The sequence below is a fragment of the Suncus etruscus genome, chromosome 3, assembly GCF_024139225.1.
Source record: "Suncus etruscus isolate mSunEtr1 chromosome 3, mSunEtr1.pri.cur, whole genome shotgun sequence".
In the NCBI taxonomy this organism is placed as follows: domain Eukaryota; kingdom Metazoa; phylum Chordata; class Mammalia; order Eulipotyphla; family Soricidae; genus Suncus; species Suncus etruscus.
Window position 1 is genome coordinate 13572345 of NC_064850.1, and position 15156 is coordinate 13587500.

Here is a 15156-nt window from a genome sequence, read left to right on the forward strand (position 1 = left end):
TTCTGCAGATGCTCTCAGGTTTGCTTTTGAACATGCCAGCTCCCCCGAGATCTTTGCAAGGGTCCCTGGAAGCTGCTTTTTAAGTGGGGCTGGGCTCCCAAAAGAAAGACACTTCCTCTCAGGAAACCTTTGTGTTTTGGATGGAGGCACACAGGAAGGTGGACGAAGAAGCAGCTTCTTCTGAGAGCCAGTAATGGGACCCAGGTTGCCTGGCAGTTCCTCAGGGACAGGTGCTGTGGATCATCAGCCCCAGGCGCTTCCTCAAAGGAGCTGGGACAAGACTTGAGCGTGCGCTTCGCCCTTTGGTTTCACCGAATCTGATTTCAAACTGACAGGAACAAATGAATGGGTTATAAAAATAGGCTCTTGTGGAGCCTTGTGACGGTCCAGAGGAGGAGGACTGGAAGAGTCACACGAAGAAAAGGAGGGTAGAGAATGAAAATGCTCTCGCAGCTCAAACTGGAGAGCGTGAAATGTCAGCCCACCATTCTGCTTCCATTCCTAGACCCAGGTGAGCTGTGGTACAGGAAGCACATTAACTAGGCAAGCTCCCTGAAGACTGCAGGACCCACAAAATTTTATGGACACCCAGATTCTGGGGGGTCAGAAGGAAACTTGGGTGTCTATAGGACAGGAGAGAAAACTTAGAGATTTCTAGACCCTCTTGATCATCTCTTTCTATTTAAACTTGCAGTTTTAGTGACCTTTCCTTAAGGTCAGGGACGGAAGTGTCATGTTCTCTAGGAGACTGGTTGAGGTTTGATTTCCACTGAGCTCCCTGACAGGAAAGGCAGTTCCCATTCCCCTGTCCGATTAGGACGTGGGGAACAGTTCCATTTGTAGAGATCCGCAGGAAATAATTCACACAGTGAAAAGGCACAAAAATGGGTTCAGGAAATCCAGTGCTCAAGCAAGGAATTCAAACCACAAAAGCTTTCTGCTCCTAAGATGTGCTAATCCCTGATCTTCCTAGGACGCAGGCAGGTAGGAAAGGGAGCATCATTTCAGAGCCCAAGGGGCTCCTACGTCTTCTTAGCATCCTTTGAAGACCCGAAGGTAGGGTTCTCTCTTCACCTTTCACTGCTCTTTATGCCTGTCCTGTTAGCTTCCTGCCTCTGCCCAACTGCTTTTTCTTGGCTCTCTCTCTGAATCAATTCATCTGGGACCAGAGTAATGCACAGCCCTGTAGGCCATTTGCCTTGCACATGGCCAACCCAGGACAGAGCCAGGTTCGATTCCTGGGATCCCAGATGATCCCCTGAGCCTGTCAGGAGCAATTTCGGAGCTTAGAGCCAGGAGTAATTCCTGAGCACTACCCTGTGTGGCCCCCAAACAAACAAAAAAAAAAAAACAAACGAAAACTATAACAACCACAAATTATCAATTCACCGGTGCCTCACTAATGTTCTTTGTATTAGTTTTGTTTTATTTGGGGCCACACCTGATTATGCCCAGGTGTACTCTAGCTTTGCACTTAGGATCACCCCTGGCATTGCTCTGGGTCCGTGTGGAACGCAGAAAATAGAACCAAGGTCAGCTGCATGGCAAGGAAAGTGCCCTACTGCAATAAAATCACCCCAGCACCTCCACTGATGATTTGTATATCAAATGATGACTTAAAGTCCTTAGTTCTCTGCTCATGCGTACTCTGAGCATGACATCTCCGTAGCATTTGATTTTCAAGGCACTCTGGAAAAACTGGCAGACATAGATGGGAACAGTGCATGTAGGTCCCATCCTCCCTCAAGAGGATGGACAGAAGCCCCCACTACATCACCTGGTCCCATGTAGAGTGTAATCACAATGCTGGGGTACAAAAGGATTGATTAATCTTCCTTTATAGAGTACAAGGGATGGAAATATAGTCAGAGGGCTGGAGTGTGGCTTTCAATGCAGGAGCCCCAGATTTCATTCCCAACGCCGCATGATCCCTTGAGCACAGTACTCTGAACACCACAGGACGCAATCCCAAAACAACATAAAAAATCCTTCCACAAGTGTGGTGCTTAATTAATGACCCACAGTATAAATAAATATCTATGTGTCACGATCACCTCCATTTGTAAAGCCTAAGTATGTGCAGGAGGACCCATGCTGATCGCTACACATACTACAATTTGTAATCCTCACAAGCCCCAAGCTAGTACCATTTTATCTTTAATCCATTTTACACACCAGGAAATGAAAATCTAGCAAGTTGAGGACCTGTCACACTGACTGGAAGGCAGAAGGACCAGGATGATAAACAATATTGGGCTCTAAAGTCTGAGCTGTAGGGGCAGGAATGATAGTACAGTGGTAGGGCGTTTGCTTTGTACATGGCTGACTGGGATGGACCTGGGTTTGATCCCCCGCATCCCATATGGTCCCCTAAGCTTTCCAGGAGTGATTTCTGAGTGCAGACCCAGGAGTAACTCCTGAGTGCCACTGGGAGTGGCTCAGACACAAAACAAAACAATAACAACAAAAGAATTACAGTTACATGGGTAGAGCAATAGTACATATAGCAGGTAGGGCAGTTGCCTTGCACACTGCCATCCCAGGCTCAATCCCCAGCACCACATATGGTCCCCTGACCTGGCCAAAAGTGATCTTTGAGAGCAGAGTCAGGAATAAGTCCTGAACATAGCCAAGTGTGGACCAGAAACAAAAAGCAACAAAAATAAGTGATGCCTTTCTACTCTCTAAGGTGTAAGCCAGAGGGAATTTCTTTTTTGTTATTGTTGTTTCCCAAATGAATATGTGGTTTTATTTTTATTATTTAAACATTTTTTGGAGATGGGGCACACCCAGTGATGCTTAGGGCTTACTCCTGGAATCTGAGCTCAGGAATAATTTCTGAAGGTGTTTTGGGGGGGACCATAATGGTGATTGAGAAACCCAGATCAGCTATGTGCAAGCCTAGCCCTCTGACCTGCAGTACTATCTCTCTGGCCCCACTGAGGCAGTTATAGTTGAGGTTCCTTGTGTATAAGACTATTTTAGGGGTACAGTTTCATGCCTCTTTAAACTGCAGCACATGCCCATTATCTAAAGACCAATATCCCTTCACCACTGCCCATCAGACTCCTGCCATGTTTTGGTAACTTCATTGCTGCTTTCAGAGTTCCAGGGTTCATTTTCATTTAATTTTATCTGTTCCCTTGCTTTGTTTCTTTATACACCACCTACAATTGTGATTATCTGATATTTATTTTCTGTCTTTCTCCTGATTTATTTCACTATGCATGAACCCTCCAGATCTTCCCATGTGGCGACAAAGAGTGAGATCTTGTCTTTCTTGAGCAGTTTTCTAGCATGTACATGCCACATCTTTACCCATTCATCTGTGATTTAGACCGTGGGTTGTTTCTATAGCTTGGCTGTTGTGACTAGCGTAGGGCTTCAGTGATATATTCAGGTTTGCATAGATCTTTTTTGATGAGTGTTTTTCATGTTGTTGCAAGAGATATCGAGAGATGAAATTTCCAAATCATATGTCAAATCTATTTTTGATACTTTGAAAAATCTCCAATTTTTTATAGACACAAAGCAATTTGCATTTTCACTAACGGTGACTTCGGGGTCATTTTTCTCTTCACCTCATCATCACTTGTTGGTTTCTGGTCTTTTTGATAGAGGCCATTCAGAAATCTGAAATATTCCATTGTTATTTTGATTTGCAGTTCCCTGATAATAAGTGACACCAAGCATTTATCTTCACGCCTGCTAACCATCTGTATCTCTCTTTGGTGAAGTGTCCTCAGTTCTTCTCCCTGGTTTGTAATGGGGCTGTTTGTTTTCTCATTGTTGAGTTTTGTGAGTTCCTTCTAGAGCTTAGAAATTAGTTTTTTGTCAGATGTATGACAGATGTGTAAGTGTTTTCTCATCATCAGTAGAATTTCTCCTCATTTCAATTACAATTTCTTGTGCCATGCACAAGTTTTTTTGTTGATATAATCCCGTTTATTTATACTTTATTTTCCTTCCTGTTGAAGTCGCGGTCTTGAAAATATCACTGAAACCAATATCATGGAGAGTTTTGCTTATGTTTTCTTCAAGATACTTTATGATTTTGTATCTAAAATACAAGTCTTTAGAATGAGCTTTTGAGCACAATGTGAAATAGGGATCCAATTTTCCATGCATCATATATTGAAGACACTCTCCTCTCTTCATTTTGTGCTCTTGGTTCCTTTATCATAAGTCAAGTGTGCTGGACTGAAGACAATACAATGGGTCGGGTGCTCGCCATGCATATAGCCAATCTGGACTTGATCATTGGCATCCTATATTATCCTCTGTGTCCTCCAGGAGTAATTCCTAAGTAAAAATCCAGGAATAACTGCTGAGTACCAGTAGGTATAACCCAAAAGCCAAAAAAACCTAAAAACAAAAACAAAAACAAAAAAAAAGCAACAACATAAATTAAGTTTTTTAAAATTTATTTATTTATTGAGGATTTATTTTTGGCTCATAGTTTTATTCCATTCATTTGTGTGTTTTCTTCAATATTACACTGGGTTTTTTTTTTTTTTTGAGGACACCCCTGGCAATGCTCGGGGGTTACTTCTAGCCCTACATTCAGGAATCACTCCTGGTGGTGCTCGGGGACCATATGGGATGCCGAGAATAGATCCACTGTTGGCCAAGTGCAAGGCAAATACCCTACCTGCTGTGCTATTGCTCTACTCCCAATATGGCAATATTTATTAGTACTGCAGTTTTGAAGGATGATTTGAAGTCAAGGAGTATATACCTCCATTTTTCTTTTTTTTTCTCTCAGGATTGTTTGGCTATTTACTGGTCTTTTGAAGTTTCATTTAAATGCCAGTGACATTTCTTTATTTCTTGGAAAAGTATTTTTGGATTTTGCTATTCAGTTGAATATTGGATTATATGAGAATATATTATACTTTGGGTAGGATGGACATATTAAGCATATTAATCCTTCAGTCCATGACTCTCTTTTCACCTCCTTATATCTTCCATTTCCACAAAAAGAATCTCTTGATAGGTACCCTGTAGAGTTTTGTGGTTTTCTTTTAAACAGAATTTTTTGGTTATTGTTTGTTTAGTTGTTTGACTAGTCTTGGGGCATACTCAGTGGTACTCAGGGGTTACTTCCAGCACACTGCTCAAAAATCATTCCTAGAAATATTTGGATCAGGAACTATGCTATGTCAGGGATTGAACTCTGACCTCCTGTTTTTTTTTTTTTTTTTTGAGGGGGGGTCACAGCCGGCGGTGCTCAGGGGTTACTCCTGGCTGTCTGCTCAGAAATAGCTCCTGGCTGGCACGGGGGACCATATGGGACACCAGGATTCGAACCAACCACCTTTGGTCCTGGATCGGCTGCTTGCAAGGCAAATGCCGCTGTGCTATCTCTCAGGGCCCGAACTCTGACCTCCTGCATACAAAACATCTTTACTGGGCTCAGAGAGATAGTACAGCAGGTAAGGCACCTGTCTTGTATGCAGCTGACGCAGGTTCGATCCTCGACATCCCATATGATCCCCTAGCACTTCCAGAAGTAATTCCTTAGTTCAGAGCCAGGAATAACCCCTGAGCATTGTCAGATGTGGTCCCAAAGCCAACATACAAACAATAAAAAAGCATCTTTACCGTTTCCTGAGCTCCTCCCCACACTCACCCATTCTCTTGTTCCTGCTGTACTCATTCCTTTCCAAAGAAAAAACCATTCCATTGCTGAGGTGGGGGTGTCAAGTACTTTTTCCAAGGAGTGTAAATGAATATTTCTGCCAAGAGTGAATGTTACAGCAGCTACTTGAGGGCCAGAGAGATAGCATAGATAGATAGATAGATAGATAGATAGAATAAATAGATGATAGATAGATAGGTAGATAGATGATAGATAGATAGATGACAGACAGACAGACAGACAGATAGATAGATAGATAGATAGATAGATAGGGCATTTACCTTGCACACGGGCCTACCCAGGACAGATCGGGGTTGAGGGTTGAATCCCCAGCATCCCATATGGTTCCCTGACCCTGCCAGGAGCGATTTCTGAGTGCAGAGCCAGGAGTGACCCAAAAACAAAAAATAAAACAAAACAAACAAACAAACAAAAAACACCCAAAAAATCCTACTACTCGAGTGAGATAGTCTCCAAGTCAGCCATTTCTTTTTGAAGTTTTTTTCCTGTAAACAATTTGGTATACCCTTTAAAGTACATCCTTCAATGGCTTTTTATTTTGTAACTTTTTTTTTTTTTTTGGTTTTTGGGTCACACCCGGCAGCAGGGGTTATCCTGGCTCCACACTCAGAAATCGCTCCTGGCAGGCTCGGGGGACCATATGAGATGCCGGGATTTGAACCAATGACCTTCTGCATGAAAGGCAAACGCCTTACCTCCATGCTATCTCTCCGGCCCCTTGTAACTCATTTTTAATGCTCACTCCTAATCTTCTGAAAAAAATATTTTTATGGATTACAGGAGTAAAGCCTGTTCATAAAACTTAGGAAAGCAAAGTGTGAAGAAAAGTAACATGGTGCCTTCAGCTAAGATTATCCATTGTGTATGTGTTGCTTAAAGAAAAATAATCCTGTGTATATCATGCTCAGGTGGGATTTTTTGCATGTTATCTTTGTGCAGGGGCCATGCTAATCTTCTCTGTATAGTTCCAATTTTAGTATATGTGCTGCCGAAGCAAGCACTGAGGCGGGAGTTTTGGAAGGGGGTGTTTAGATTACACCTAGCTGTGCTTAGGGTTTAGTCCCTTTTCACTGAGAGCTTACCAGCCTGTGTGTTGCACTAGGTACTCAATTTCTATGAGTCCTTGAGCTCATAATAATATCAGCATTATGCTCATCCCTGTTTTATAGCCATGGAAACTCGGGCTTAGAGAGATGAAGTCATTTGCCCCTGTTGTGTATGTAAACTGAAGAGCTAAGGCTTGAACTCTGGGACTTCAGAATCCCTGATGGTTCAACTACTGGGAAACCATCATTATTAGCAGTATTGTAAATCACAGAACCTCAGTGAAAAAAAATTAAAATAAACTAAACGGCCTTTTACACTTCAGATGAAAACATCACCAGAAGGGATTCAGAGACAGTCCCTCCCTCGGGAATCATGCCTAGGTGCCCTGAACCTTGGGAATTCATACTTGGCAATGAGGGCCTGCTCTGCTCCTGGCCCAGTGCCCTTCACCTACAGTTTCCACACTGTTTTCGGGCTGCGGGCGGCCCCTATCCTGCATGCTAGGAGACTCCATTTTTCTTAATCTTTCAGAAGGAGTGAAGGGAGCTTCTAACTCACAAGATGGGGGCCCCCTCTGGCCTAAGTGACTTCATAATTCCCACAGCCCCGCATTGCAGAAGACTGAACTTGGCTCTTCCCTAACATCCTCTCTTCCTTTCTCTTCCTTCCCACATTCTTCCTTTCCATGTTCCAGATACTTTAAGGGAATCTTCTCCTGGATGGCCCTAGCCAAAGAGCTAGTGGGAGGCTGGTGGCTGTTAGCTAGAACAGCAGGCCCTGTGCTTGGTTGCCACAGCAACAGCCCTTGTAAGCAAGAGGTCCCTGTGACACAGACAATTGAATAAATCATATCAGGGAGCCTGGTGGGAAGGGCTAGTGGAGGTGTGAGTTGGGGGTAATCTCACCAATGGCAGGGGCTGAGGTGTCTGTCCTCAGAGGTGGGTATGTGCCCAGAAATCTATGGTGGGGGGCCTCAAGGGCAGGGGCCTGCCTCTTGGCCTTCCAGTTCTGCCCATCAGAGCAGCCTCTGGATGCTCAAGACCAAGCATGAGCAATGTCTGCGTGAGGCAGGCTGAAATGGACAGGATGCTTCTGTGGCTGCATCCGGGGCACATGCTGCTGCTTCTGCATCTCTGTGCTAGGGTTCCAACAGCGAAATGCCTGCATTGAGTTGTTAACACTGTCTGTACCACTTCTTCCTTTTCCGACCCCCATCGTGCCTAATTTTTTCACTGTACCTCAGAAATGCTCTCTTCTGTTATGGGGAACACACCCGTTGCTGCCCAGGGGTCAATTACAATGTGATATTTTGGGGACCCTGAGGTGCCAGGGATCAAACCTGAGTGTCCCATATGAGAAAGATGTACTGAAGCCCTTTGAGCCATCTCCCCAGCCCTTTACAAACACTCTTACCAAGGTCTCTGGGGACCTGCTTGTGACTAAGGCCCCTGGCCAGTTCCCGCTGTTCATCCTTCAGGTCATGGGTCACACTCTGTCACTCTTCTGAGAGAGTGCCCTCTCCAGGCTGGGGCTTCCATCTCCTGCGCTTCAGCTTCAGAGTGGCCAGGATTTAGAGCTCAGGGCTTCTCTTTCCTCACCTCCTCAGAGATCTGTTCCAGGCAACAGGCTTTGAGCAGTTTTTTGGTCACCCAAAAAGCTTGGGAGGAAGCCCATTACAGGTTAGGGATGCTGGGGACTTGGGAAACAAAAACCAAAAACCAAAAATAAATAAATAAATAAAATTCATCCCTGTCTATTTGTCTATGGTGTGTGTGTACACATCTAGGGATGTGTGTGTGTGTGTGTGTGTGTGTGTGTGTGTGTGTGTGTGTGTGTGTGTGTGTGAAGAACCAGGTTAGAAGAACTGACTCCTCCCAGGAACTGAGTTAACCCAAGTCTGGAGCAGATACCACCCCTACCTTTCATTGCCTTGTTCTTCCGAACTATATTTCTCTCTGGGCAGGTACTGATACTGTGGACTGATACCCTGGACTGTGCTAAGAGTCTGCAGAGCCACTGTGGACTGTAAGACTATGGTGCAGTGCTAGAAGGTGGTGGCAGGCGCCTTCCCTATTTCTCCCTCTGTCCCCCAGGTACTTGTTTCAGGCTCAGACGTTGCTGTTTTCAGATGCTGCAAGAATTCAAGTGGTCCTGGAGTAAGATGAAGGAGGGGGGGAATCCCAGGCAGTTACACCCTCTCTTTCTTGGTCCTTGGTGACTCTCTCACCCTAAGTGTAACTTCTAGAAAGGAAGGGCCTGCACTGCTGCCATGAGCCACAAAAGGTTCAGAACTTGAGGGTAAATGTCAATGGCTATATAGGCGACCACTAACTCAGAGGTAAACTCCTCTGCTTTCCTGAGAGCTTGCTTTTATTAATTAATTAATTAATTAATTTGGTTTTTGGGTCACACCCAGCAGTGCTCAGGGGTTACTCCTGGCTCTGCGCTCAAAAATCGCCTCTGGCAGGCACGGGGGACCATATGGGATACCGGGATTTGAACCACCATCCTGCTGGATGTAAGGCAAACGCCTTATACCTCCATGCTATCTCTCCAGCCCTTAGAGCTTTTATATTTAAAGTATGCATGAAGGGGTGTGTGCAGAGTCTAATCAATAAGCTGAGTACAAGCTTTGGAAGCAAGAAGCCTGGGGTCTATCTTCAGCACTGCATGGTCCCTTGAGCATTGCCATGCAATGTTGAGTGTGGTCCCAAACCAAAGCAGATTATTTTAAAAAATCAAGTATGTGTATGTCATATACATAGCACAGCCTCATAGTCACACATGCCTGATACACGAGACCCTGTATGTGCGTACATCTGCGTGTCCCCATGTGCATACATGGCCTTATCCGCCACCAGCACACAGTATGACTCATGCATGCAGGCACACGCCAGAGCTGAAAATCCTGCCACTTGGGACCACCTGCGTGTACACCATCTTCACCCTTGATGTCCCTGGGGCCACAGATGTGGTGGAGCTGTTGCCAGGGTTTTTTTTTTTTTTTTTTTTTGTGGTTTTTGGGTCACACCCGGCAGTGCTCAGGGGTTATTCCTGGCTCCAGGCTCAGAAATTGCTCCTGGCAGGCACGGGGGACCATATGGGACGCTGGGATTCAAACCGATGACCTCCTGCATGAAAGGCAAACGCCTTACCTCCATGCTATCTCTCCAGCCCTTTTTTTTTTTTTTATTTTTTTATTTTTTTTTTTTTGCCAGGGTAACCTTTGAGATCTGCTGCTCCCCCCAGGAGCGTGAATGCCCTTGGATCCCAGAGCTCATTCTTCCTTTTGCTGGATCAGAGTTTGGGGGTTGCCTGATGCCTGTGGGGAAGCTTGGAGAATCCCTGGAGCCTCTTGAGTGTTTCACAGCCTCCACTGTGAAGTCGGGAAGCTCATAGGTGGGTTGGATTGAGGCACAACCTCGTGAGGGTCACTATTAAAGCCCTGCACCCTGGGAGGGACGTTCAGAAGTGGCCGTCAGAGTTGGGAGTGAAGAAGGGATACCAGGCCAGTAGGGAGTCTTCAAGAGCATGTTTTCTTTTTTGTTTGTTTGGTTATTGGGTCATAGCCAGTGACACTCAGGGGTTACTCCTGGCTCTGTGCTCAGAAATTGCTTCTGGCAGTCATGGGAGTAAAGGGGGAAGCATATGGGATGCTGGGATTCGAACCACCATCCATTCTGGATCCTCTGCGTGCAAGGCAAACACACTACCACTGTGCTATCTCTCCGGCCCCCAAGAGCATAGTTTTTTGTGTTTTTGTGTTTTTGTGTTTCATTATGTTGTCACACATGGGGTGACAACTTTCAGCACAGTGCTTGGGGTCTTTGTGAGCAGTGTTCAGGAAACCATGCAGTGATCCATCAAAGCTGGGCTCCCACACTTTCCAAACCCAGAGTGGGATCTTCCCCAGACAGGAGAGAGGAGGAGTGACTGCCCATGGCAGAGGTCAGGACATTGTGTGGCCATCCCCAAGCAAGCAGAGCCAATCAGAGCAGAGAGCTGTGAACCAGGTGGACAGCCTCGGAGAAGTGGGAGAGTTCAGATCTCACAACAAGCTCCCAAGGGAACAGTGCTGAAGTGGGGTGAGGGGACACCCACCTGGGCTCTAGACGGTGCAACACCCCAGTTCCATTACCACAGTTGCCTCCAATGCAGACCTCAGGCTATGCTCCTCCTTACCTGCACAGGCCTCCAGGGCAGCTTTTTGCATATTTATTTAATTTTATTGAGGAGCCTGAGGAAGAGGCAGATATTGTCCCGGAAAGGGAAAGCTCCCACTTGCTCTTTTCTGCAAACATATGGCTCAAATTTTAAAACTTCAAAAACAACAGTGCACTTTAATAGATGCAATAACACAGAGAACTATCTAAATGAAAAGTTAAGAGTCCCACCTGGCCTTTGCTCTAGACTCTAGCTCCATGACCGGAAACTGAACTTTGAACAGACAACTTGTAATTTTCTTCCCTTTTTGCATGGAGAGTATTTCCAAATGGTGCTCAGCTGGCTAGGAACAAGATAAGCACAATTCAATGCTGGGCGCAGTGTTGCTGGAAGGGACCAGAGTCACACTCAGCAGTGCTGGGGGCCACACAATGCCTGGAATTGAACTTCGGGCAGGCATTCCTGCCCTTTGGGCTATCTTCCAAATTCTACCATGTAACTTTCTATTCTCCTCTCAGTGCTTATAGGAATGCATATACACTTGTACCTTTGCATCCCTCGAGAGGTGCTCCTACTTTACTTCCATATGTAAGCCTACCTTTTTATTCTTGTAGATTATTGGGGACATTTTTCAGAACCGTGAGCTTTGGCCTAGCTCATTCTACAGAATGACTCTCCTCCCCACTTGGCCAGATTAGACATTTGCTCTCTAAACTCTCAAGAGGCAGGATTTGAGCACTCATCTTTCTCCTGGGAAAAGCCTTCAAACTACTAGGCTGGCTAGTCCAAGGTCTGTGCATTCAAAACTTAAACACAACAGGCCATTGATTTTCCCCCAGAGGTGATAGAAACAAACCTCTCTGGCACACTGTGGCCTGCAGCCTCAACAGCAAGCACTTGGTTCTTTTCAAATTTCTGTCCTTCTCTTTTGAGTCTGATTTTCTGCCGTCAGTTGCATCAGATGTCTGTTCTCAGTTTGCCTTTCTTCTTGAACGACATGTCTCTATCTTCTACTATGTCATTTGGGCTGTTTGTCTTTCTCTACCATTTGGAGGAGCTCTTCATATTTCAGGGATTAGCCTGCTCTCAGCAGATATTAGACCAATATTGACTGTTGAATAATATGATATTATTTGTCTTTTGAGTCAGTAATCTTTCTGCCATGGAAGACATCTTATTTGGTGTTTAATTTAGTCAGTTCGCAGTTAATTTCATTTTAATTTTAGTTAGGTACCACAATCTACAATAGTATTAATAATAAAGTTTCAGGCATATACTATCCCAACATCATACCCATCACCTTTCATATCCATTTTAATAGCTTGTACAGCTCCTGCCTATGGGAAGGATCTTTCTCACTAGTTAAGCTACACAATGTTAAGGGCTAGGGTTTATTTTTTCATATTTGTGTTTTAAGTTCATCTGGTTATTTTAGTCTCTGTTTTAAAAAGAGGACTTCATTTTGTTTGCCTCCATCTGAATAGCCAGTTGTGCCAATTCTCTGCCAAACTGTCTTTTCCTCACTGAATTAGAATGCCTGTTTGTCACATGTTGAGTTCGTGCCTGTATTATTTTTAGATTATATAGTCTGGTGCCCTAATCTGCTCGTTCTTCCCCCAGCCAGGACCATATTGTTTTGAGGATAATGATTTTGGACTCGGTTTCACAGCTGGCAAGTCTTGTACATTTCTTCACTTTTGGTTGGGGGAGGTGGAGACGGTGAAGTTGGAATAAAGGGAACAGAGCTTTTTAGATGTTCATGCTTCCAAATCAACTTTAAAATCTATTTTTGTGAAGAAGAGATCATAACAGAAAAAAAATAAAGGAATAAAAAAGAACTGGTTTTTCCCTAGAAGGGCATTCACTGAGGTGAATATGGAAGCTATTGTCATTGATCCTCTCCTGTGACTTTATGAATATAGAGGAGTAAAATGAAAGAGGTCAAGACAGTCTTAGCCTGGACTTGGAACTCCGAAGAATGCTGTTAGTATTTCCCTTGGGGAAATATAGATGCAAATACTTATTCTATTCCTAGACTTTTGTGATCATATTTTGAGTTAAAGCATCTAATGGAAAGGCTGGAGAAATGGCTCAAAGGGCCTGAGCTTGGGGCCTGTGGTGGCGCTAGAGGTAAGGTGCCTGCCTTGCCTGCACTAGCCTTGGACAGACCGCGGTTCGATTCCCCAGCGTCCCATATGGTCCCCCAAGCCAGGAGCGACTTCTGAGCGCATAGCCAGGAGTAACCCCTGAGCATCACCGGATGTGGCCCAAAAACCAAAAAAAAAAAAAAAAAAAGGGCTTGAGCTTATACTTTATACTTTTATGCAGAAGACCCAGGCTCAATGTATGGCACAGCATGGAATGATGCCCCAAGTCTAAACACCAGCAGATAAGACCTGCAGGCTCTGAGATGGGATGGGGCCTCTGAATGCTATTTTGGGTGTGGTCCCTAAAATAAAAAATCAACCAGAGGTAAAGCTTGTTAGTTGACTGACATAAGAAATTCTCAGTACATGCCTCTTCAAGTATGTAGGTAATTGTTGGTTGGTTGGTTGGTTGGTTGGTTGGTTGGTTGGTTTCTATTGTTGCTGAAGTTGCTGTAGAGGAGGGCCTGGCCCATCTCACATTTTTGTAATTGCTGCCAAATTCCTCAATCCTGACTGCTGTTTCCACTTCCCACAGCTTGTCAACTGGCCTCTGCTTGGTTCTGGTTTCGTTTGGGAGCTACACCTGGCAGTGTTCAAAGGTGTGGCTGATCTCTGCTTTATGCTGTGGGTTACTCCAGGCAATATTCAGGGAACTAAGCAGTACTAGGGATTGAACCTGGGTACTCTCATGAAAGGCATCACCTCTATCCTGTTGAGCCACCTTTCAGTCCTCCTGCTTGGTTCTTAAGAGGCAGCATTGAAGTTGGTCTTTGGCAGAGTTATTTGAAAGACTGAAGAAAGTGAATGGCCAACTTGGAGTGGACACTGTACAATCCTACCCTATCTCCAACCTTTTCAAACATGATTATACAAAGTAAGAGATACCAACTTTGTATGTCTCTTTTGGTTCTTTGTGGAAATCTCCTAATGCTGATGTTTTCCACTAGTCCTCAGAGGAGAACCAATTCCTACTCTGGTTCATATTTTCATATTTGCATTGTCACGCATATGCGCACACACATAATTTTAGAAGCATCTGCTGAATGACACCTGTTGTATGGCAGTATACTGGGAGTGCAGAGGTTTTTTTTTTCTTTCCTATCTCTGACTTTTTCTCTTTTTTTCACAATCCATATTGAACTAGCTTTACCCTTATGCCAGTCCCCAGTATGTGCCAAAAGTTGAGGATATACAGAGGTGTTGAGTTCAGGAGTGGATTTGTGGGGGAGGGAGTTGCACAACTCCTGCTGTATTGGCATTCATGGACTTCTGTTCAAAGGAGAGTTCTCGCTTTGCCAGGGTTTCAGAGCAGGTGTGTGACATTTGCCTACCCTCTGAAAGTTAAAAGCCATTGCCACAGGCTATGGGCAAAGAGCTTTAGGAGCAAGTAAAGTTCATGTACTCTAGAATTTAGGGGAGTTGGGGCTGGAGTGATAATACAACAGGCCAGGCACTTGTTTTGTACATGACAATATTTGGTCCCTGACACCCCATATGGTCCCCTGAGCCTACCACTATTGTTAAAACAGGAGCTACAATGGATATACAATATTCTAATAATGAATATGTATGATGGTCAAATTTAACAAGTAAAAACACAGGTGTCCATATAAATTAGAATTTCAGGTGAACAACAAATATGTTTGAATATAATAACTATGTTCCAACTTGAATTTCATATAAATAATGAATGCTTTTTAGAATAAGTATATCACATGAAATGGTTGGAACACATTTATACTAAAAATTACTCATTGGTCTTCTGAAATTCTTATTTAATTGTATTTTACATGGTGATCTTATGATGTGCCATTGTTTATTATCTAAGCAAGTTTCCATGGCTGTACGTGTAGATAATTTCCAATGTCTCACTAATAGGAAAAACATTGAGTGGTTTATCTTGTTGCCACATCTTCATATCCTTCTCATTTCATAACACCCCAGAATTACAATTGCTAGACTGAAGGTTGTAAATATTTTAAAGACTTTTGACGCATTTGCCAAACTGTTTCCACGAAGGAATGTACTCTCAAAAGCTGGGTGTATGAATGCTGTTTGGGGAGACTTTAAATTGGCCAATCCATTATTAGTGGTTTATCTTAGCTCATTGTTCTACCCTAGCAAGATGCTGAGACG

At 44.1% G+C, this 15156-nt stretch overlaps 1 protein-coding gene and 1 non-coding gene across 2 annotated transcripts in view; one reads left to right on the forward strand and one right to left on the reverse strand.

Annotated features, from left to right (window-relative positions):
• The window catches only part of GALNT16 (polypeptide N-acetylgalactosaminyltransferase 16), a 110245-nt gene that overhangs the window by 34924 nt on the left and 60165 nt on the right, over window positions 1-15156 (forward strand). The window lies entirely within an intron of this gene.
• On the reverse strand, window positions 6556-6663 carry LOC126004805 (U6 spliceosomal RNA). The gene has a single exon (XR_007494055.1). It is a non-coding gene; the product is annotated as a U6 spliceosomal RNA (small nuclear RNA).